At 29.4% G+C, this 26,333-nt stretch overlaps 1 protein-coding gene across 15 annotated transcripts in view; it reads left to right on the plus strand.

Annotated features, from left to right (window-relative positions):
• LOC100163038 overlaps positions 1-26,333 on the plus strand; it is a 312,933-nt gene that overhangs the window by 88,421 nt on the left and 198,179 nt on the right. Inside the window, exon 1 of one of the 15 annotated variants that reach the window (XM_029489312.1) lies at positions 23,747-24,268. The exons of the other annotated variants lie outside the window; for them this stretch is intronic. The gene's annotated coding sequence lies outside the window, so the exon portion shown is untranslated. Of the gene's footprint in view, positions 1-23,746; positions 24,269-26,333 lie in introns of those variants that run through there. 15 annotated transcript variants of the gene reach the window in all.

Raw genomic sequence — 26,333 nt, forward strand, 5'->3', positions numbered from 1 at the left:
ATTACGTCACATCATTATAAAACCGTATATCCGACCCGAGCGCCACGCGCGCAACTCGTAGACAATTTCCATCTAGAGTCTAGAGTTATTTTATATTATTATATTATTCTTCGTGTATTATATTATTACGGTATAGCCGTATAGGTATGCGAATTGCGAATGACGAAGAAAAAAAGCGAACGTGAGTCATGACTGAGTGATAATAATAATAATAATTACACGCGAAATCCACCGAACCGAACCGAATGTCATCAGTGGCATCGAGTTGACGGTTATTCGATCGGGTTGCGAGCATATTATATAACACGTCGTATGGATACGTTTCGCGGATAGAAGCCCGATCGATAGGTGAAAACCGCATCCATTCGCGATTCTCACATATCTATCTCTCGCCCATGAGGACTTACTTACGCGTGATGCGCTCGCGTGTGATGTGATTGCCGTTGACGCGAGTGATACACAATATCATAATGTATTATTCATGTTCGGAAGAGGCTTCGACGATGTAAATATCGCACGCGCGAATGATATACGCCGCATAATATTATAATATGTGACGGTGGTAGACAAATACACCGTGTGACGGACCATACCGACGAGCTGTCGAAATTATGCGGGTAAAACTTCCGGGGCGAGACGACGCGGCAGGTGGCGGTCCTTCGAGAGACGAGGTGAGGTCTGTTCACCCGACGACCACAGTGACGAGTGACGTGTAGGAAATAGACAGTTTGCGTTTTTTATTTTTCTCTCGCCCCTATATCCCTGCCCGCCTTGCCCACCCAACCGCATCCGTTAACCCGGTAAAAAGTTACGTTACATAGTGAAATTCCAGCCCTTAATCTATTCATTGCGTGCTGTACGTATATATATATATATATTATAATAAGTAGTATGTGTGCGTCGTATGTCTAGTCTGGCGTACTCAGGAGAGGAAAAACGGTGGCACATAGTTTGGCGCGGCAAAACTGTCAACCGGCCGACAGACATTTCCACGGGGAAACAGCTATAGCTGATGATAACCCTCGTCGCCCTTTTGTCTGACAAATTCCTCCGACAAAATACCCCCACGCGCCGACGCCATGAACATACTCGCGATCCCCCACGCTCGTATTACATAAATATTAAATATATTATTATGCAATGTTTTTACACAAATCGTCGTTTTATAATAAAATTATGTTGGTATTTTAAAAGGTTTCCCAACAAAATCCTTCGCTTGGGTATAGTAAAACGCGTTAATAATATCGTTGTAAAATGTGAAACGGTTGGTTTTAAAATAAAAAGCAGCAGTTATTTTATTATAGATTTTGTAAATGAGAATATTATTCTATAATGTTCTGGACACACAATATTAATAAGCATAAAAAAGTGAAACACGGCGTATCGTATAGGCAATATAGGTACAGGTGCGTGTGGAATGACGTTTATTTTACCGATTCTTCGATAATTTCGTAAAATCTATTCCTCTCATCCATTCATTTCTTGTAAACCTTGCCTGGTGGTCGAATAAAGTTTTGTTATATACACCACTTGTATCATCATTTGACAGAAGTATTTCATTTTCTTAGTCTTTTGATGGTTACCTTTTTTTTCAAATTTAGTCCGAGTACACATATTTTCCACTGCTCTACTACCTATATTCTTTTATTATTATGGTTGTATACATATACATTTTTTTTTACAATACCTCTACCTATCAAAGACTGCTTCTTTTGTTAGTTGTAACCACACTTAAACTTGCGGAATTGCAATTTTCTAGAAACTATTTTTTTTGAAAAGAAAAAAACGTAAAGCATCGTTGTGCTATAATTGAATTACTGACAATTGCGATTTTTATAAGTTGGGCATTTCGAAATAACTATAATATATTATTTTGTGATGTGTTTATATATATATCTCATAACTGGTATTTTATGAACTTTGTACCTATGATATTCTAGGAAAATTTGAAAATTATTTTCAGTATTGCGTATCGCTATATAGGGTAGATTTATATTTATAAGTTGACAATAACGAATTGTGTAGTACGATAGATTTAATTGTACTTGGAATATGTACATAATATTATTATTGACTTAATTAACATTGAAAATACGTTAATATTCCTTTTTTCAAATAAATCAATCATAGACGTTTTATTCGTTTAAAGTTTAATTTATATTATTGTAGCTTACAAATAATTCTATTTAGTCACTACATTGGATTATGCAAGTATTGATTTGGAATAAAAAACAAGTCCCGGCTGGATAATATTATGGTGATATCATACCTTGATGTGTATAATATCCAGTCATTTGTATGATTTATAGGACTATACTGTTCAAGAAACTTGGTCTTCTTACATAACGTAACTAATTTGAGCTAATAAAATATGTTATCGTTTTGACGATGTTTATCCCCCGACCATAATAATTTTACGCTCGTAATGTGTTATTGTGTCTATTTCCCCATCCCACGAAAAATGTGTATTATTATACATTTAACATAATTGTCTACATCACTCAGACATAATTCCGTATTACACGACGTGTTGTATAATAACTAATCTTGTCTATATCATTGTCACATATTATATGCTCACATCAAATTATTATAATTACTAAACATTTTTTAAAAAGTAAAATACGCAGAAAATCTTACACCATACATTTCACCTCACACGTGGTAAAAATATAAATAATGCATTTGTATAATTTACCACAGTGCATAATATATTTTGTCGACTTTATTATACTATATTAACCTATAAAAAGTTTTGTACTAACTGCAGATGTTTGTATATTCTCGGATGGAGACAGACAGACCGTAGCAGAGAATAAATTAATTTTACCAGTGTAGGAACATCTAACAATACCGTTTTTTCTTGACTCAAATTCTATAATTTTTCAACTACATGTTAAAAATTTTCCATTTACATAATATACGAAGGTTACGAAAAGGTTAGGTAACCATGAATTTAAAACTAATATAAATTAAGTATTTCCATAATATAAAAATAATTATATGATTAATGATTATCTAATATATAAAATTCTCGTGTCACAGTTTTCGTTGCCATACTCCTCCGAAATGGCTTGACAGATTTTGATGAAATTTTTTGTGCATATTCAGTAGGTATGAGAATCGGCTAACATCTATTTTTCATACCCCTAAGTGATAAGGGTTGTCCAGAAAAAAATAAAAGAAGCGCTCAAACAGGGATTTTGATAATTTACGGTAGAAATAATTGTTTATAAATGGTTGCTAAGGTATTGGTTACATATATAAAAAAAAAATAAATAATAGATACAACATACAAAAATACATACAATCCTCAATATTTTATTATTATTTGTATCAATATAATAATTATATGTCTGAGAATCGGCTATTATCTAAGTTTGTATGCTGTGCTATAAGTAATTCCGGAGTTATGGCCTCTTAATTGGGTATATTAGACCACTGGGAAGAAGATAGGCTAATTTAAAAAGGGTTAAATTTGTTTTTTTTACTCATTGGATTTTAGTACGGTTAGGTTAGGTTTTTGTATTAATTGATTATATTAATCCATCGTAGTTGGAATTAAGTAAAAACGACAAACTTGGTATAACTTTGATATTGCGTAGAGTTAAATTATACACTTACGTACAAATAGCACGGGGTCCGCGATCTACCGCAGGTAGATTGCCTACCTGATAATGTACTGCTGTGAATCAGAATTTTTATCCTGGGCAACAGAAAAGTTAAGATAAATCTAGAACATCACACACCGAATATTAAATAACGCATTGAACAAAGTTTGAGTCATATATAGTTTGTACATTTAACGGGTAACGAAGAGCAGGGGATCAGCTAGTATTAATATATGGTTATGGGTTCACCTGACATTTCATGGTTTTGCAGCCATAATCACAAGCTTCAATGAGGTTCTAGGAATCCGACAAAAGACTCATGTTCGTTCTGCTCCAAACCATAAACTAATATGAAAAAAACAAATTCGTGAAGCCAGTGTACCTAATAGTTTCTTCATTACGCTCAGTGTTTAGTTATCACCTACTTATTAGTAAAAATATAATATTTAAAAAAAAAATTTTCAACGCAGTTTCTACTGCACACATTATATGCGATATCTACCTAAATAGATAAGTCTCTACAGGCTTAATTGCGTGCGACCACCAATCCGTGTGCAATGATGAAGGATAAACAATATATTTGTTAAAACTTGACTAAACGTTTGCAATAGGTCGTGCAATAATATCTTAATGCAGTGTCGCGTGCATGGATGATTTTCCTTAAAAGTAATTTCCGTTGTATTTTCCCGAATCCACCGTTGTATGCGTGATGTGTATTTTTATATATATTTTATTTTCGTGTATGTATACTGGGTGTGTTTTATTGTCTTCCCGAGAAAATTGGAAATGTGGTATATTGTTCTGTGCACCGGACCACCGGGGCGTCCCGAATTCTGTCGACCTAACGTCAAAGATACGAGAACTTAAAATTAATTTTTCCTTTGGCTCTCTAGCGCTGAATTGATTTAATCACGAGAGTTGTAAAATAAATTGTATAGCTCTTTTCGTGAGTATAAGTATTTTTTTTAAATTCCTAAAAATTATATTTACATACTAATTATAGCTCTCTATCTATTAGGCTTCAGTCTAAATTTATTGATATCAAAAAATTTTGCTGCGAAAACCATCCGGTGATAAGATTAAGTTATTATAACTATTATAAATATTATCTGAATTCAACAAAAATACGTAGGTACCTTTATTATACAAATATGCGAATAACTTGCAATTTCTATAAACGCAATGTTAATCACACGTTATATCATCACTTAATAATAAAGATATTAATTCGATCATCGCGATATTAATGCAAACGTGCAATACGTATTATGTACATATTATGTCGTATCAGTGTTCGCTCATTGACTATGTCGTATATGCACTTTTCAGTGATATACCTCTATCGACACTAGAGTTACCAAAAGACCATAAATTAACCGGTTACAGTTTGGCTCTCTAGACGTCGATATCGCTACCTTTACTGTTTAGACTTTTGAACTTCAAAAACCATAAATTAACCGGTTACAGATCAGTTTGAAAGAATACAATTAACGTAGGACTACTTTCACCGTTTAAACCTTGAATCATCAACGACCATGAATACGGCCTCCGAGTAAAAGGGGTTAAGTCCATTTTTGTCGAATATGAGGTTAAGTCACCGTACAATTCAAATTGTTATTCTTAATGAATGGGTATAGGGGGTTATCTTATATCATTAGTATAGGCGATGTTATAAGAAAGAGAATTATGAGATAACACAAATAATATTGTGTATAAGGAGGTTAGTTGAGTTATCCTCTTTTGAACATCGGTATAATTTATATTAAAAGGGTATAATTCAATATCAGTTTGTTTAAAATGAGATAAGTCGAGTTAACTCTTTTTACATTTATTTAAATTTATGAAGAATAGGATATATCCAGTTAACTTACTTATTTAATATTTTACATTTATTTTATTTTATGAAAAATATGATATGTCAAGTTAACTTATTTTACATTTAAGTGTTTCACTTTATGAAAAATAGTATATAACCATATTATATCACTTGGTGGTTGGTTATTCGCTGTAATTATCAAGATTTAAGATATCCTTAACATGTATTATCATACTTTATTCCCGCCAATAATAATGTTAATTTAAAGAGTGATAACGAAATTATCACAAAATTACTTATTTTACTTAAATATTTGTTTTATTATAATTTCGTTGTAAAATTGAACTTAATCAATACCGTAAAAGTTTTTTTACTACTGCATAATATTATATTGTTAATTGTGATTATAAGTTACTAAATAAAGCTATAATGACAAGTAGAAGTAGAACTAAAAGATTATTAGTTCTAGGATATAATATTTTTGTTGCTATATTTCTTTCATAATTTTCTATTTTAATAACGTTTATAATGTGATACCTAGAGATATAATATTCTAGTTCATTAGTTTCATAAAGTTCTATTAAGTTGGATATTTTATAATGTGGTACTCAAACCAAAATATTTATGCCACAAAAATGTTGTTAAAAGAAATGTTTAATCTTATTATGTTATTTTTAATCTGTATTGATTTTATTTTGTTATTAGAAACTTGTTATACTTACTTTGTGATTAAGTTTTATACTTTTATGAAAAGGAAAATTTATAAAATGTATAGTTGATACAAAAAAATATTAAAAAAAGTCTATTTAATATTTTGACTGTACTTGTTTAGCATTTTATGGGTTTATTTTAAGTGTTATAATTTTATATTGAGAAAAAACCTTATTTTCGTTGTCCTGAAAAGTTGTGATTTTAAACATAACCCCTTTTACTCGGAGGCCGTCTTTATTAACCGGTTACAGATCAGATTTAAAGGAATATACTTAGAATTGTGTGGCTACTCAAACAAAACATATAATTTTGCAGGTCGGAAACACTTTTTATTATTTATATAAACAAACACAAAAATTCATAGTCAAACGTATCGCAGTATTGACATACCGCGACTGCCTCCTCTTACTCTACTTTTTGCCTTATATCTAGTTTACAATTTAACTGCCTCAGCACATTTGCTTTCCTGGCCTACATTACAAATATGATTACTATTTTATATACATAGTCACCTAATACTACAACTACTACATAGTTCTAGCCGACTTTTTAGACACACACTGTATATACTGTACAATATTATTTATGTATTATAATGTATTTTGCCTGTGATCGGACCAGTGTTTCGTCATTAAGAAGGGGCTTTATATTATATTATACTATCGGACCTGCATACAAATGCTGTTGTGCCGATATGTGATGTGTGTTTATATATATATATAGCTGCAGCACGTCGTCTCCGGACGACATTATTTTAACAATTTTTTTTGTCGTTAACACTTTTACGCGTATCGTTCGTCCGGTATGTTGTTATTGATTATGTCTTTGAAATCCAATCGTAAGGCGATCCACTCTTTTTTTTTACACACACCAATAATATTAATAATATTAATATAATAGGTAATAATATAGTTTAAACGAATTCTTACCTAAATCCGACGATAAAGTCATTATGACTTCCATCATGACCTTTACCACTATCACTATCACGCTGCGTCTTCCAAAAGAACTGCAGCAGGGTACACGTGCCTGCAAATAATTGGTTTTCCCTCTACTCGTTGTTCTCCGTCTGACAGAGTTTTTCGATTTTTTTTTACAGCACGTCTCGTGATTCCACTAATGTGTACTGAGCCACTGCACAAAGTCACCATGTCACTCTCCTATATACGCCTATTGTTACATTTACGTACAGAAATAAGAAGATTTTCCGAGTCGATGCGTTTCTGAGTAGTATTTAAATTATTATCACGTATTTATTATTGAATTTTATACACAACCAAATTGCAGGTGAAACCAGGTTTGAAAGTAACTGACTATCACATAATTACTGAGGGGTGGTATATTTATGCTGGGGCATTAAGGTATGTCCAAGTTGGGGGCCACAGGATCTTGATCACTAGTCATTTCATCAAAAAAGTGTTTATATTTTGCCTCTGTCTCTTGTGGCCCTAGGACATCCAAGTGACGAAGTTTCTCGTTTCGCCACTGATACTGATTATTTATAAGATATTGTGTTGGCATTTTTTTGTTGTACTAATTTAATTTTGTAACAACAAGCGTTATTGTTTTTGATAGAATATTAACCACCTGTCTTATACATGTAGAACTGACTAATCTTAAGTGCAATTTAAAGGTTATGTCAAGAGTTTTCTTCGCAGAATTCCTCAATAACTGCAATGACATTGATCCGTGGTTATGATACTGTTATTATCCACCATTGTAGATAGATCCGGGGAATTAACGTAAGAGCTCTAAAATCGGGAACAATTATTGGTAAAAATATTACAATTGCGATTAAAATATTATTATTTTTTAATAACATAACTTTATGACAATTATTTTTGCTTAATATAAAGGCGTATAATATTTTAATATTCAATAAACAAAAATTTGTTCGTATGTATTATTAAAATAGGCATTATGCTACTGGATGTTTTTGAGTATGGTGCAGTGGAAAAATATTTAGTATATCTATAGTATAATATCTAATCCTCACGAAAATTGGTTAGAAAAAAAACCATACCCAGCCCAAAAATATATCTATGTTAAAAAACAAAATGCATACGTGTGTGACAAAATGTAATACGATATGTATAATGCGTTTTGTACTATATTCATCAATAGCAACGGGTATATTATACGTCGTAGCCCGTGCCCAAGCACATATTTATACAGTATGTATATCGCAGATTCGGATAAGTGGCCTTTGCTAAAATATCATCCATCCGGTCAATACCTGCAGTATACGTGTATTAATTTAACCCTCGAAAATCCAGTCACGGTGATAGCTGGGTAATGCTGTTAAATCAGAATATCGAAAAGGGTACTCATCTATTATACACGTATATATAATTTTATACTGCTAGGTCTAGCTAAACACACACACTCATGCACACGCACACACACACACACACACACACACACACACACACACACACACACACACACACACACACACACACACACACACACACACACACACACACACACACACACACACACACACACACACACACACACACAAGGATGGACGGACGTGCGTGCGTAGAAAATAAACGATATTTATAGAAGTTGCTTATGTGTATAGTATTTGTGTGTAGATCACTCGGGCCGAGTACCAATCACGAGTTTCGAAACATGTTATTATTATTTGGTCCTAATTGCGTGGCCTGTAATGTAATACGAACGTACATCACATCATCGTATTACGTTAAAACTTGGTATTTATTTTAATAACATTATAATGTCAACTCGAGGGACCACGCGGTCATCGCCATAAAATAGGGTTAGTCATTATTATTGCATTGTCATGAATGGATTTTATTATTCGTATAATGTAGTACCTGCTTACAGTGTAGTGCACTGTTAATATTATAACAACAGCGTACCATACAACATGGTTCACCAATCTGCACACTTACTTCACTATATTTTGCACATAGTGTACATTATTTTATTCATTCAAGCTTTTTGTCATTTTTAAGTACCTAATTGTCTTAAGTACCAAATTTTCGAGTTCTTTAATTCGTTATACCATTTCATGATTTTCCTGTAGCAATACAAAACTTTATTTATGCTTTCTGTCTTATGAGTTATTAATATGTACCTATGTACTAAGGATACATTTCATGATATTGTTTTTCATACAACAAGCTGTATGTATAATATTGCAATAGTACTTATTAAACTCAGTTAATTTTTACATTTCTGCATATTATAAAATGTTAATAAATTAATATTATTACCATACTATCGTCTAATCAATGTATTTATTCGATACCTATATAAAATGTAATAACTCAAATATTTATTTGCATGATTACGATGCTTCAAAATTACGAAAATAGTCACTTAAAACAGTATATTGCTATTATACAATATCAATCTGGGATGTTTGATAATAAAGTAAAAAACAAAAATTGATAATAATATACGCCGTTCAATCGAAACGTTAAAATGTTATACACAATAGTCGCGTACCTATATTGCCTATACAATGTGCCGTGTTAGAAATAATTATGTCTTAAAAAAATTTTGGATGAGACGACTACAAACTTGATAGATCATGGAACTCTTTTCTGTACTCAAATCGATGCAGGATATTTATTATTATATCTTACATGTAGGCGATTTAACGAATGCACATCAAAAATAATAAATTGATTCGTTGGCTTTTAATTTTATATGTGTCGGTTATAATCCTACCACCTGGATTGATATCAACTATTATAACGTTAAAGAGAACATTTTCATCAATAATAATATTTGTGTTATTATTATATAGGTAATTAGTAATAGCTACTCGTCATTCCAGCTTAAATGCACTGCACCTATATAATAATAATAATAACATTTCAACGGTTTCACACGTAATATTTTACATTATATGTTCAAATTTTGTGTGGTTTTTGTTGATTGCGGTTTCATATGACCACCAAAATAACCACTGAAGCGGCCCTAGACCGTCCGTCATTTTACCCTCACCAGTTTTTCTTCTTTATTTCGTTTTATACTCTCACCTGTCTATGTTTATTACATACATACTAAACTATATAGACGTACTTAAACATATTATACTCTATATGTGTCTAGTTATAACCACCTACAATATATACATATATATCACGCGGCTCGGCTTGGGTGTTAATTGGAACACGTCCCGAGATGGTGCTGGCTCGTTCGAGAGACGACGGCAAAAGTTTTTTTTTGATTTATACGGGAAATATTTGTTGTTTTTCGACTTTACTGAAATTATAGCAAGACAAAATGCCTGCGCTGCAACACACACGCGATTGTAGAACTTTTTGAAATATTGAGACGTATAACTGTAACAACAATAGTTTTGCTTCACAGCGTTCATTCGACCTCGGGTTTCATACAGTTCTCCGCTTCTATTAATATTTCAAAGTACTTTTTGATTTAGCCAATGGATGTGCTGCTGGTATTAACTTAACTGTAAACGCATGATACGTCCGTACAAATCCTCATCGTTGTCTCCTCATATATATATATAGCCGCTTAATATTTATATATATATATATTAAGCGTCTACACCTCGACTTTTGCCCTACTTTATCATTTAAATTTGTTTATATATTTTGTGTGTGGTGCATTCGGATTTATATGCGAGATACGCTTTTTATTTTTATTCCTACGAAATCTTTTCAATTTATTACGCGAGGCCCATTAATAACACTTGCCAGTTCCTTCTCCGTTCATGTTATAAATATTATTATTAACTTGTTATAATTATTCATTGAAATAAAAACTATAAAATATTTTATACAGAATGACTTTTATTTTATCAAGAACCTACCAATATCTTATTCATTATTTGTTTTATAACTTTTATAAAGATATTTACATTTTTTTTTTTATAATTCAATTATGTTTGTTCTTTAAAGTAAAAGAAAAAAAATGTGATCGTATAAACTTTGGATAATACTTTTCGCAGTTTGTAGAAATGAATCATTCTATAATTTACACTAAATGTTTAAAAACTATATTTATTTTAATTTTTTTATACTTCGAGTGAAGTGATAGAAATTTTGTTGATTTTAAAATGGTATTTTTTTTCTGTCGACATTTTCTCCGGTAGATTCTATACAGGTAGATTTTAGTTAAAATTCAAATGAATCAATTATAATCGTATATTTTATCAAGTGTTGATACTTTATAGTAAATTTTGATCTCCTAGTCAAATTCACTGAATTTGGGAAAGAAAACTTTATAGATAGATAATCAATATCAACTCCTTCAGTTTCACGTCCTGTCTATAAGTGTGATTTTGACAACATCATTGCACGAATCTTAAGCTTAATGAGGATCGATATGTATACGATATACAACTGATTTCAATTCAAACATCGCCACCAGCACTTAACACAACTATGTGGTCCTCCCGTCAAATTATTAAGCTTATTAGTATGTAAATTGTATATATGATATATTATTTGTACAGAAATAACTATTACTCACAAAAAAGAATATCACTATTAAAGAAAAACAGCAATACATTTAATGAAAAACTGCCATGAATTCGAGCCTATGAAGTATATTTATAAAAATGTGAATATTTATATCGTTGAAACATATAGACATTTATCTTAATTAAAACTATGCCAAACATAAAGTAATTTATTAAATAATTTATTATTTTAACGATGTTGAATCTATCATTAAAGTAAAGTGAACAATAAATATAAGTTAATTTGTTGTTAAATTTAAAGCCACTACAACTTAATGAATGCGATAATTTTGTCTAAAACTTATGGTAGACTACTACATGAATTTATTGATATTTTTTCTTTAATTAATACAAATATTTCATTTAAACTATGAGACTACATTCCAATTATATTCTTAATATAATGAAATATTTGGCATTAAATTTGAGATTAATTTTCATAGAAACTAAGGAATATATACAGGAAAGAACTATAATAGATACTTATCGTATACTATAAAATCAACAAAAATTCAAATATAATTAAAATATATTTATTTTCTATTTATACATTTACACCAAATTCATTATTAGAACTAGGCAATTAATTTAAATTAAGAATTTCCATAAAATAATGTATCTTTCATATTTTTCAACTCTTATTGTAACAAAATATCAGAAGCCGTGTATTACATATTCAAGCTCTTTGACCCAACGACTACATTTTATTGAAAATTTTCGGAAGAAAACTAAAAAAAATTTTAATTTAAAAGTCCATTGACAGCTCAAAATGAGTCAAAATATTTTGACAAAATAAACATATGGCGTAAATTTCAAGTAATTACAAACAAATAAGAAATACCTACACTCATCGTTGTAAAATCTATACATTCATCAATCCACTCAGAATCAGGTTATCAAAGTAATTTAATCGTAGGTATAGCGTTTAAAATTTTAAATAACGAATAACACTAGGAAAATCGTATAAATCAATAATGGTTGGTCCTTAAATTAATTTGCATTTTTAAAAACATATTGTTCTCTTTAAACTTTATTTATTTTATAATATGCTAAATGTTCATCCTAATTTATTTAGATTGTCTTAGACAAAAAAATTGAATTGATTTTTTACGAAAACATATCATTTTTTTTTAATAAATAAACTATAATAATTCATTTTAAAATTATATAAAAAAATTATTAATATTAGATTATTTAGACACGCATATAGCACTAAAAACATTGTTTTATCATAGCATAAAGAATAACGCTCAATAGCTAAATGGTTATTAAGGTATAATAATATGTATAAATCACTAATCTGTTCAACATATTTATATGAATAAATTGAAAATACTCCTGTCTCTTCTAATGCATGTGTATATAAACAGTAAACTATTATATATATAATTGTATAGGTACGTTTAAAAGTTAAGGATAATTTTGATAAAATTATTATGAAACTGAAGACTAAGAGTTCGGATCAGTTCACAGTTTATGTGTTGTCATAAAAAATCGAAAAGAAGTAAGTCGTTGGGTGTATTTAATAATACCATTAATTATATATTAATTTTAAAATGAATGGTTCATTATTATAAATGTATTAATAAATGTTCTAACTTGGTTAATTTAATATATTTATTTATTAAAATGCAAACGGGTAAATGTAGTAAATTAAAATGTACATATAAAATAACTCAATGCCATAAGACAGTAAAAATTATTTTTTATTTAAAATGAATTATAAAGTAATAAGTTACTTTTTTTTTGTACTCTGCGTTGTATGTTGTTACGTTAGGTACCGTGTTATTTTTCAAATTGATAAATAAGTTAACGTTTATTTTCGTAACATTCATTAATTTAATTATCTGTTGTATGTTTACTGTACATTAACGCGGCACCGAGTCAGTGGCGAGCTTGATTGAATTGTTTGATGTAGCAGTAGTTAGTGTTGGAAATACAGTAAATATATCTAATAAGTGTAGATATTATTTCTTTAAAGTTGCCAATTTGTATTGTTTTTCGAACATTTTCGTAGCTCTTAATGACTCGCAAAATCTACACAGTTATAAAAATAAATTAACACAAATACACGACTATAAACGTAGACCAGGCGATCCTTTTAACGTAAGACGCTCATTATTTAAAAAACAATTAACAATATATTGAACTGTGCAGGTGACAACAATGACTTTTATAATATTTTATTAATTGATAAGTAGGTATTTCAATTGTATTGAGCTACACTGCTATACATACATATATGAGAAATGAATATTAATTTGAAAAACCTGTCTAACCGTTGTTATAACACATAATCTAATAATAATAATAATAATAATAATTTAATTTAAATATTATCTGTTGTAATTAATTTATTATTATTTAGTTTACAACTTTTGATTGTATTATTATATTTATTTATTAAGTCAAGTTTACACGAGAAGATAAAGTAATAAATAAAAATGACAGTTGGTTGTGAGAGGGAATTGCGTATAATTAGTAATTACTGCACCAAAAAGCAATAGACGGAAATGGCCAAAAAGATGTAGATTTACGAATTATGACGCTTTACTGATTTAAATGGTGAGTAGGGGGTATTTTAAACCGTAGCAAAGATGCGTCACTAGTCGTGACAAAGAGTAACAACAAATTTAAGAAATAAAAATATATAATTATTACTTTTACATGAAATGCTAAATTGATATTCAATGAATGTTTTTTGTGTAGAAGTATGAAATTTCAAATTTGTGATTGGCTGTCTTAACTTTTGTAACTATGTATGCCCTGATTTACAAACTATTGGAACTTGATTATGTCGAAAATTGTTTTTGAGGTAGTACCTAATTATTGTAACATGACTATAATAGTTATAGTTCAAACATAACGCTTGGCATTTTCGACATGGCGTTGATGAGTATACAGATTACTGAGTATCTGCGGACATTGGGTAAATTAAATTTGTTTGAATATCAACAACTCGTCATATCATGCTTTCTAAACTTTCAACTATTTAAAAAAAAAATGTTTGTATTATAGATTAAAGTATAAACAAATCTATCTTCAGTAACGTTTAATCTATATTAAAAAAATATAAAATAATTAATATATACATTGGATTGTATCAATATAATAAATTGTACCACTATAATAATATAGAAATTTGATGAAACACACTATACTATGTACATAAATAAAAAGTGAAAATAAATTTCAAAAACAAAAAAAAAACATCACAGTTGGTCTTACTCTCAAAATTATGATTTACAATTAAATCACGATAAAAATCAATGATATTACGGACTAGCCACTAGATAAACTGTACGTATATATTATCATACAATGTACAAACGTATTATATTATACATGATGGAATAAACTACACTAGGTAGTAGGTACACAGGCAAATTCAAATCAGTATAAATTATTTTTTATCACGCGATACGCAATTGTTGTCACATTGATGGTATGAGCAACAAATTGCAATTGAAATATAAACGCATGCAACGGAGAGAATTAAATTTATTAAACTTTTTGTCAGCCATGTTTTTATTTATACAATGTTGCGTTATTTTGAATATACTTACCAGCAAAGCTCGAGGCGAAATCGTTAAAATGCCAAAATATTTATAAGCTTTTTTATTTTATTTTATTTTGCGTGATGCATATTTAAAAGTTACACAGAATTACATATAAGCACGTAATAATAATATAATATAAACGGAAACGTCAAATGAGTAGGTAATGCGCTCTCAGTGTAGACTAATCTAAATAAGTTTAATTTTTACAATTACGAACTATATATTTTCACGGCAAAATTCGATTTTTTATTCAACTGATATGAAATAACGTCAATATATTAATTTTAATGCTTCGTGTTAAAATTAGTTATGATATAAGAGAACCCCTCACAGGGTATAATATTATGAAATGTTGCATATACACGTTTTCTAATAGTAATTAATAAAACAAATAATGTATTACATAATATTATACAAGGCTTGTCTATAGCCGTATACTTGAAGCATTTACATTTTACAACTGTATCAAGTGCATGCGTATTCGAGTAATTAATATAAACGCTTGTTGTCTGGAATCACGATCATTGGGTTAAAAATTAAAATTATTTTATTAATTATTATATTATATTATAATAAATTATACACTATTAGAGACACGATAGTAATAGTCATAGGATTGTATTATAATACATTTTAATCTATTACTCGACTCTATAAAATCGAATATTTTACGACAATCACAAACTGAATTGCAATATTTAAAAACAAAAAATTATCTATAATTTTAAATTTATCATTTACTTTAATCCATGTGTTATTTGTCATCAATAATGAATCACTATTCATCCGTGTCGTATAAAGACCATTATTTCTTCTCAGTTCTCCCTAATAGTTTTATCCGATAAATCGAGTTTAATATTTTTTCGGTGAACAACATGGTACGCAAACAGTAATAAACACCGCGTGTATTGATTTTAAAATTGTATTTTTGAAACATTTAGAAGACACAATAGAATCAAACAATATCGGAACAACTAGAAATAATCTAAAATAAAAATATACAATGGAATGAATGCAAAAGGTATCTAATATAATATATATTATTAGAGTTATTATAATACCTTTATAAACCCAACCATCGCAACCAATGACGTAGTAGTCTCCGACGCCATTTTCTTTTACAATAATAATAATAATAATAATAAAAAACTACAACAAATTTCATCATTATTATTTTTCATGCATTTTATCCAGGATTATCCAATAGTTATTATTAAACACTTAATATCAAGTATATCGTGAAAAGTTTTCCCTATTATTATAAATATCATAATATTTAATGATATGAATTTGATTTTGTATAATATTATACACTACAGGGTAATTCACTGTTCGTTACTCGCATCACTATTTTTCTTTTAATAATGAATTTTTTTTCTAAATCTATTAGAATCTATTCAAAATCTAAATGTTGGTATTTTTAAGTATACAGTAGAAGCACACTGTAAATACCAGGATTAATTGTTTTAATGCATTTAAGCATGGGGGTCCGGTGGCGGTATCAACTTCGTTTTTTAAATATAAGACCAATGTTTTTTACTATACATTATTATGCAGATGATATTTTGAAAATATTAAAGTTCCCCTAATCAATCTAAGTTAATGTTCGACAAGTAGCTTCTGATTTATTCAAATATATAAACTATTGTTAATATTAGTTCATGGTTTTAAAAATGTTATTAATGTTAAACATTTTAATAATAGTTTAACAAATATAAAATAGCTGATGTAAAATTTGATCTGGTATTTACTATTTATTATATTCAAACTATTTTTATTAGAATATAAAGTGTTTATTATATATATATAGTAGGTAGGTAATCGTTATAATTTTCAAATCATAATAACCCACATATGTTCCAAACCTATATCCATAGACCTATAATCCTTAGTACACAAAGTTAAATAACTCAAAAACTATTTGTTAATTATATTTAGAAACATCAACATTAAAATAAAAAAAAACCACCTGTTTAATAATTTACCCGATAAAGGGCCATTCTCATTTGAAAGAAAGATGTTTGTTTTACCAAAGAACACTTTCCAAGTATAAAAAATCTAAGTATTTGAAAATATTACAGTGCGACGCGTTGGTTGTTGAAATAAAGGTGACACTTACAAAAATTGAAACAACTTTCAGAGATTGTTTATTCTAAAGAAAAACACAGTTTTGGAATAATACATTGCGACCGGACTACAAACATGCGGTCACATGGGTGTTTTATTATACATTGAAAAATAACACGACGGTTATTATACTTAATGGGTTTAAAGGCAAAGCCTCTTTAAAATATTATTCCATGGTAGCTGTGCTGTGTGGTCCGCGAACAGATGCCACCGTTGTTTAAGGTGACAACGTGAGTACGAAAACCAGACTGCCTGTCCGTTGGTGGCAAGAGACGCTCACCACAGAACTCGACCAAGCGGTCATAAGTCGCATTTTGATGGCGTTAAGGATTGCGTGTACGAAAAGAGAAGTCTCGGTATAAATGGGTCTGTGTCAAGGTTTCTGAAGTATACTTATAAGTACTTAAAATTTCCAAGAATCACAATTTTAATAAATTCATTATAAAAGGAAAAAAATGTGTGTCCTTGGTGCGCTAGGTGAATCACCTTGCGGTATACATTATTTAGCTGTATTCATTTTTATCATAATAATATAAAATATAAATCGATATTCTATTAATAGGTACTGTTGATGGTTTTGATAAATTTCAAAATCATCCGATACTAATTTTGTATAATATAAATAGTGATAATATATTATTATGGAATCTTGAGTTTAATATATTGAAAGTGTGCCGTATAGGTACTATGACGTTAAGCTGTAGTTGATAAAGTGGAATAATATATTGTTATTAAAATTAATTCTACTTCAACGAAATAAATTAATATATAATTAATAAGTCACCTATAGATGTATTTTATAATCACAAATCAAGTGCACCGAGCAAGAAGATGGAGCTTGTTTTCATGCTAACGTCCCACTTAAACGGATTTATGTTATTACGTGTAAACAAATCACATGAACGGAAGTCCTTTTTATTCAATAAAAATCGATATTTTCTGTTTTGATAAATAAAAATCCATCTCATTAACCGTTTAAATTATATGAAAATCCTTGACCTATATATTCTGTAAAATATAAACTAGTTTGTGAGTAAATATTATTTTCCGGACAATACATTTTAGTGTACCTATATTAAATATATTGCCGGTTTTCACTTTAAAATCGTTTATATAATATTAATTGTTTAAAATAAACATATAGAGGTATATATTTTATTTTAAATCGAAAACTGATACAAAAACATAGAAGTAAATAGATATTTTTTATGTATCATAATAATATTATTATCATCTGTTGTATTAATTTGGTTATTTATATTTTATATCATAATAATAATACGATGTAAGTAGCCGCCGCAGTAAACTATACGCGTTATTATAACAGCAGGAAGACGACGGTATATATAAGTAGTATTCAACTGTCGATGGAATTAGTTTAGATAACGACAATGGCTTATTTTTCCTTTATGTTCGATATTTTGTACGAACACTGTACAATAATTTATCCCGTGTAATTGCGTTTATCATTGAATCGCACGGCGGCTCGCGTATTATGTATATATTATATTGTACAGCAGTTACGTAGCGCACAAAATATTATGTTTTTTAATATTATCTTTTAATTAAAGTATTGACTTGTACTGCCGCATCAGTGTTGGAACGAAACGATATCTCAGTCTGTTGGCGTACTTATTATACCTTCGTCTCGTTTAATTAAATATAAAATTATGATTTTTTTTTAATCTTATATCTGATGTTATGAAATATAATATTATTATCGCCTAACGTATATTTATTATTATTGATGCGGTAATAAATTATCTATATCATAGAATTTATGTAGATATCGCACGCGATTGCTCTTCGTTTTAACACAGGTACGTTTACGTGTATTTATCACACGAATTTGAACTCGTCAGAGCCATATTACAATATTATTATTTATTATAATCTATTTTGATCCCGTCTTCAATAGATAATAGTTGTAGATTATATTATTATGTATATTATACGTACGAATGTATTTAACTGTGCCAGTTGTACACTTTGTTGCCGCGGTTTGGGTGACACACGAGGGGGAAATGCCGTTAGTTAGATATGCACATGTAGAAATAGAACCAAGTATATAATAGGTAGTAGGTACTTATGTAAAAAGATTAAAAAAATAATCTAATTTATATATGAATATTTTATTCTGTATATTATAATCTATAATATAAATACGTTGCTTAATAAACGTATTTAGAAGGTATTATTGTAGTCGTCATTAGTCGTTTGGTTTCGATTCGAGAATACGACCCGTAGCGATGAAAAAACTTCGAAAAAATACAAATGGCCGTGTGTGTATACATTTAAGTAGTTCGATTAATTAACCACGGACGATAATAATTTACAGGCGCTGGGTAAATGGGAGGTTGAGTGCGAATTTAATTTCCATTTCCCGTCTCACGCCCTATATACTATTCCCACGTAATCGATTTCCCAGGTACATGCATACTCCATTTTAGTTTCCATGTCACCGCATGACACATAATGTACCTTTAGAATAATATAATATACGAAATATCGTTTTAGAAAACTTTGAATAAAACAAAATCACGATCCTGTACTTCGATTTCCATTACATAGTTAGATGGCGCAGAATTCCCTGCCAGTGGAAATATACACCACCCCGAACCCTTTAACGTATTGACCATATAACATTATACTATATAACTATATAAGAGGTATTATGTAATTACATATCTTGTAAATATACGAGTAGTACTTTGTTATAGGTTACCACTTCTACAATAACCTTGTTATTACCTTACATCGTATAGAGAGTTTCATAGTGCCGTTATGAGATTATCAGCCAACAGGCAATATCATACATTCTTACCTATTCGTGTTTTATGCAATATCTTAAATATATTAATACCTTGAAGCAGAAAATTATACATTTAATGTACAATTATTAATATATTGTATCAGTTGACAGACTACCCCTTTATGTTATTATATACTTATTAAATTGTATAAGCGTTTAAAGTTTAGACAAAAGGCGATACCAGCATATCGCATACTAGGTAAAGTAAAAAAATATCTTGCTTCGGAATAAGACATTTTGGCCAGTTAAAAAAAAAAAATCTTAAAAAATTACTAGAGTAAAATCTAAGTGATATAATTTTTGATATTTATTCGGAAGAATGAAAACTTTGAATATTTATATTATAGGTATAAGTACTCGTATATAAATGAGTATTTCAAATTATGTGTAATAAAATACTAAAAACAACCATTCGTAAATATATTGGTAATGTTTAACGGTGAAAAATAATCACCTTATATGTACTCGTAAAGTCTTTGGGAATATCGAATTCAAAAACGAATATAATATATACTATTCATAAGAGGCATACCTCAGACACTATTGTTATACGAACATATAACACATAAAAATATATATAATACCTATTATAATATACATATTATTACATACCAATATATTATAATATATATGATGTACATACAATATACATACGATGAGTGGTTTTCGAAACGAAATTTATCGCTCGTGCGTTATACATACGCTTGTATTATTATAATATATTATATTATTATCCTCTGTTTATTGTGCCACTCCTCGATTATCTCGAAGAACTGTTATTACACGACGCCGCATAGGATTTCGACGAGACTATTTTGTTGTCAGTCACACACACACACACATAGTATTATTTAGACTTTCCTGAGAGATATTCCGCGGCTATACAATATAACATAATAATACCTACGCAATTCTTATAAAATAGACTCCCATATTATTATGTATTAGGGATCAGCATATAAAATACCACCGTGGCAAGATCGGAGCTCGAAAACACTGTGGATGTCATTATAATAATATAATAAATGATATTATTCCTGTATCGTGTTATTATATTGTTATTATTATTACTATTATTGTTTCAACCTTCTGTCGTCTGATATTTGACAGTCGGTAAGTGCGGTTATCGCGTTGATGGTTATAACGTATTCTAGCCACGATGTATGTATAGTAATAATATACATTGTTTATAATAATGATAATAATATGACGTTCGGCTGCAGTCCATTAGCGAATAACGAGTAAAAGGATCGCCGTTACGGAAAACCATATATAAATATTAGAATAAGCTACGCACAGCGTGTAATATCTATAAATATATATATATATATATATATATATATATTCGACGATACGATATTTATATGATATGATGCTTGACGTAGAGGTTAACTTAGTGACGCAACGGTTTCAAAACTGTACATTCTATATGAGATACCAACATTTATTACAATACATAATAACATCGATATGCATAAAACTAATTATGAATTTACTTTGCAAGTTTATTTTGTATCAATTATACCGTTCTATAAGCTTCGGCTGCATAACAAAGAGATATTTTTAATTTTTTCGACTACCTGAAACAAATACATTTATATACCAATGTACAAGTCTGAAGTCTTAATGCAAAAAATAAACTATTCATTTTACAGTTGTTAGAATTAGACGATCTTAATATAGTTTCATATTTTTCGTAGTGCTTTGCGTTCTTGCGAAATCATGCAACGGTGCCGCAACAGGTATAATACCCAAACAACAAGTATAATTGCCGACGCGAAATACATTTTCCATTCAATGAAATTCAACATACGATTTCATCATACATAATCACGCTCGATCTATGTATATGTTTTCATAAATTGTTTGAAGGTTATACATTTTTTATCGTTATTGTTTTTTTTTAAGTTTTTACTCTTTTGAATGACAACATACATTTTGAATTTCATATTTTCAAGCCAAATATTATTCAGAGTATTTTAAGTTTCTATAAAAATCGAATTTTGAACAAGTATAGATTATAATATTAGCAATATAAGTATTTAAAGTTTAGATGAGCGGAGTGGCCCAACATTTTGGCAGGGTACCCCTGTTGTACCACTCCTCTCCGTTTAGAGTGAGGAATTAAAAAAGATTAGCCATTTCAAAAAGAAAATAATTTTTGTAGAAAATATGATTTTATCTTAAAAATGCTGTTTAATAACGATTTAAAATAACTTTAAAACTTAAAAAAATATTTTGAAAAACGTTGGTGTTTTCTGAAATAATGAGTGGCTTACATAGGTCATCTGGTACACAGTGTCGTTGTCGTGGTAATGCCATGGGGTTACTTGTAAATTATTATTTCGCAAACGTAATCTTATATTATATATATATGATATAGGTATACATGCTGTCGGGGTAAGTCACAAGTTGTATAATCAGTGTACACATTTGTAAGTATCTCCGGGATTCTTTGAAAATCTATGACAATTGTATAGGACATTTTTGAAAATTCAAAAATATCTGATATGTTTAATATGTACGAAATAGTTACAACTAGTGGTTTACCCTCTAGTGCCAGCTACATAAAATACATAATATCCAAATAATATATCCCATTATCCCATATATGCCTACTACCCGAACATAATCCCATGATATATGCGGACATCCCGCGATTCGACTATAGAATATAATATACTACAACTATTCAGTGCTATAATATCGTACCTATACCCCTACGCTCGTCGTATGCAATGGCAGTGACCCGCAGGTCCGATGTATGTGGCTAGCGATTAATGGCCGACTAGAAACAACCGCTGAACGGATCGGTCATTATAACCCGCGCGTATAATACTACAATTATATTAGGGTATTGTACTCGCCGAGGCGATGAATATTTAAACGTTTTAGAGAGGTCCTAGTCGATATTCGTATATATGTATATTATATACCTATAATACATCACACACACACACACACACCACACTACGATATCACATTAGCCGTCGGCCGTTGAATGTTTAATACGCCGCGCCGATACGTTTTTTTTTCAACCCTCGGGCTGGTGCCTATCTCCCCACACCCTGCTGGAATGGGCAATTCCCCCAGCACTAATATTATTAACTATCGTATAGAAACTCCACGCAGATATTATATTAGTGCGAGTTCCTCTACGTATTCGTGTATAATATACCTGTATCTATCACTATAATAACATTTATATTGTATTAGAATATGTGCGTAAAATATATAATAATATGTCGTTGTCCGTTGACATAATATCGATTATTTACCGCCCTTAAAATATACCTCTGCGCGTGTATATTCAATAACATGTCTAGTTGTTATAACATTTTTACAATATCATAGACGGTATCTAATACAGAAACGCACCTGTAATTATTATACTTCCGTGTGTAATATCGTATAATAAAATATAATAAAATATAATTCAAACAATACGCCGGGCTGAAACCGATAACGAAAACGATCCGGGGAGGGTTTTAGGAATGAAAAAAATTATAATAATCAGTTTTGTAAATATTAAACGATTTAAGTTTTAAAAAATGACAATGTTCGGAGTATTTGAAGCCGTTTGATTTTTGTTAAGTTTTTTTTTTTTAAATTTAGTATTATTTTATAATATAAGATTGTTTATATCTAGTCGTAGTGATGTCCATACCTTATTGTAGGATATTAGGATACAAGAGATATTAGTTTGTTCGATTTGCAACTTTTTCACTAGCAACAAGAGGTTAAAATCCGTTTGTTTTTGTATAAAGTTATTAGATATTTTTCAATTAAACTTAATTGTTTACAAACATTTTGTTACAATCTTATCACAATTGATCTGGATTTAGGAACCAACTTATTTTATTTTCGTAACCTATTGGACTCGTGTAGGACCTTACTATTTCCTGTCCCCACTGTCTATTTTACCATCATTGTGGCGTACGGCCAAACAGAGATCGTCGACGATGGTTTTATTTATCTCTTGTTTCTAGCTAAAGTCTGCCGACGGCGGATGCCTGACGGCTCTATAATTTTTTTTCTCCCGATATTTCAATAGTAAAATATAATAACAGTTTTATTTTTTGTTCTAAAATACGAGTGTGGATTTGACACATTTCAGTTTGCAAATTGTTGATAAGTTTAAAGTCAGAATAAACTTTTAGCGAGGTAAGAGAGTTTACTATATAATTTATGTATCATGATGTTACAAAATGTGCAATGTTGAGCGTTTTTTTTGTGGTTCTTTTATTCCTGCGAATTATTTATTGAACAAATAATTGAACAATGAGTTGATATATAACTCATCGATCAGTTAATCGTTATTTGACTAAACGTACTTTTAGTTGACAGTTCTCGTAGTAATGAGTCCTTAAATTGTTTGTTCACAAGTTGTTAGAACAAACTCATATAATACCATAGGCGTGCGCACTTTCAAGCATATGCGCCTCTGAACTTTTTTGTAAAAGAGTTTTTCTAAACTTACCATTATAAAACCATAATCAAACTTAAATATATCATAACCCAAGATAGACTAAATACATTGTTGTTTTTATTTGTCTAACATAAATTAACTTCTTCGGTAAATACGTATTGATAGTGTAATTGATGAATTAAAAAAAATGAGTACCTGTGGAGCATAGATTAGTTCATAAGAGTTTTGACTCTTTCATTTACAACTTTGATTATGTATTTGATTTTTTTTTTTTTAAATAAACATTTTCAATTTTATACCTACAGATTTAGAAATTTATATTAAATGTATACCTATTTATATTATAATATAATATAATTATATATTTTTTTTATTAATGTTTGTTTATTTTATTATATTATAAATAATAAGTATTAAACATAAGCTTGTGAAAAGGTACACTTTATTGAACAATATTTCATCCAAAAAATAAAAAACCAATGCAATTTTAATATGCCCTAAAAAGTAAAAATATGGGCTGGTTTTAATAGTGAATTTGGAGAATGATCCGGATTAATCTCTTACTGCCCCTGAAACTGGAGTTTACGCACGCCTATGTATAACGCAGTAAAAACTAAATCAGTATATTATAAATTGATATTTTAAATGGCAGTACAATTAATAACCGTTTACTGAATCATAATATGTAATATTAACGGATAAGTCAAAATAATATTATTATCATACGCTAGTTATTTTTTTTTTATTCTCTGCTAGTAATCGAAATTATTATTTTAATCACTCAAATGGTCAACGACAAGCGTACAATATGTATATTTTGAGTCATTTTAAATCCTAACTCCATTATAACTCGTGGATAAAAAATTATATGAAAATCGTTAGGTACATAACTATAAAGAAATGGTCATCATTGGTACATTATGTTGTATTGCTCGGTAAAGTCGCATATTATCATAAAACATACCGGTTACAGACGTTTAAGTAGGTGCATACCATATAATTATAAAAATATATTACTTTAATAACAATAAGTGTAGGACGTGGTAGGTTTGTAAATATTTTCATTGTTTATAAAATATTTAAGGCAGGCAGGGCTATACCGCAGGGTACCGTATATATTACAATTCACCGTTTACCATATAATTATAATATAATACAATATACAACTAATGTAACGATTGTGTATAATTCTTAACCCTTTTCGCCGGAAACGTGTTTTAATTAGTATTATTCATATCAGTCACCCCGTGTATTATTCTTATTGTTTATATTTTATAAATGTCTAGAGCCCGAACCAGTGGTTATGTGACAAAAAAAAAATTAAAAAAATTGGAGCTATGCAATTAAACTAGAACCCTCACCTATTGTTAGCACTAAGTATAGGTTATTACGCGTGCCCAACGTAATAATTGTGATTTGTGGTCATAACATGGTTAGAGGGTGAGAGAACACTTAGTAGAACTATTAACTATTATTTACTGTGGATTTCAAAACGGTGATAATAATCGATTTTAGGAGTATAACTTCCACTGTACGAATATCTATTTAAAGCATATATATTATTAGAACTTTAAAAACAATATTGTTATTGGAATGTTTGCGATAAACATTTTTTTTTTGAAATCATTTTGTTTTAAAATGTTTCAACATATTATAACAATATTTTATTACAAGTTTGATACATTTGTACATAATTATTAATTTTTTTTTATATATATTATATATGCGATAAACCTTAATATCTGAATATTTTTTTATACTGATGCATTTGCGTAAAATATATTATAAACTGTCGTTACA

Source organism: Acyrthosiphon pisum, chromosome A2 (genome assembly GCF_005508785.2).
Source record: "Acyrthosiphon pisum isolate AL4f chromosome A2, pea_aphid_22Mar2018_4r6ur, whole genome shotgun sequence".
NCBI lineage: Eukaryota > Metazoa > Arthropoda > Insecta > Hemiptera > Aphididae > Acyrthosiphon > Acyrthosiphon pisum.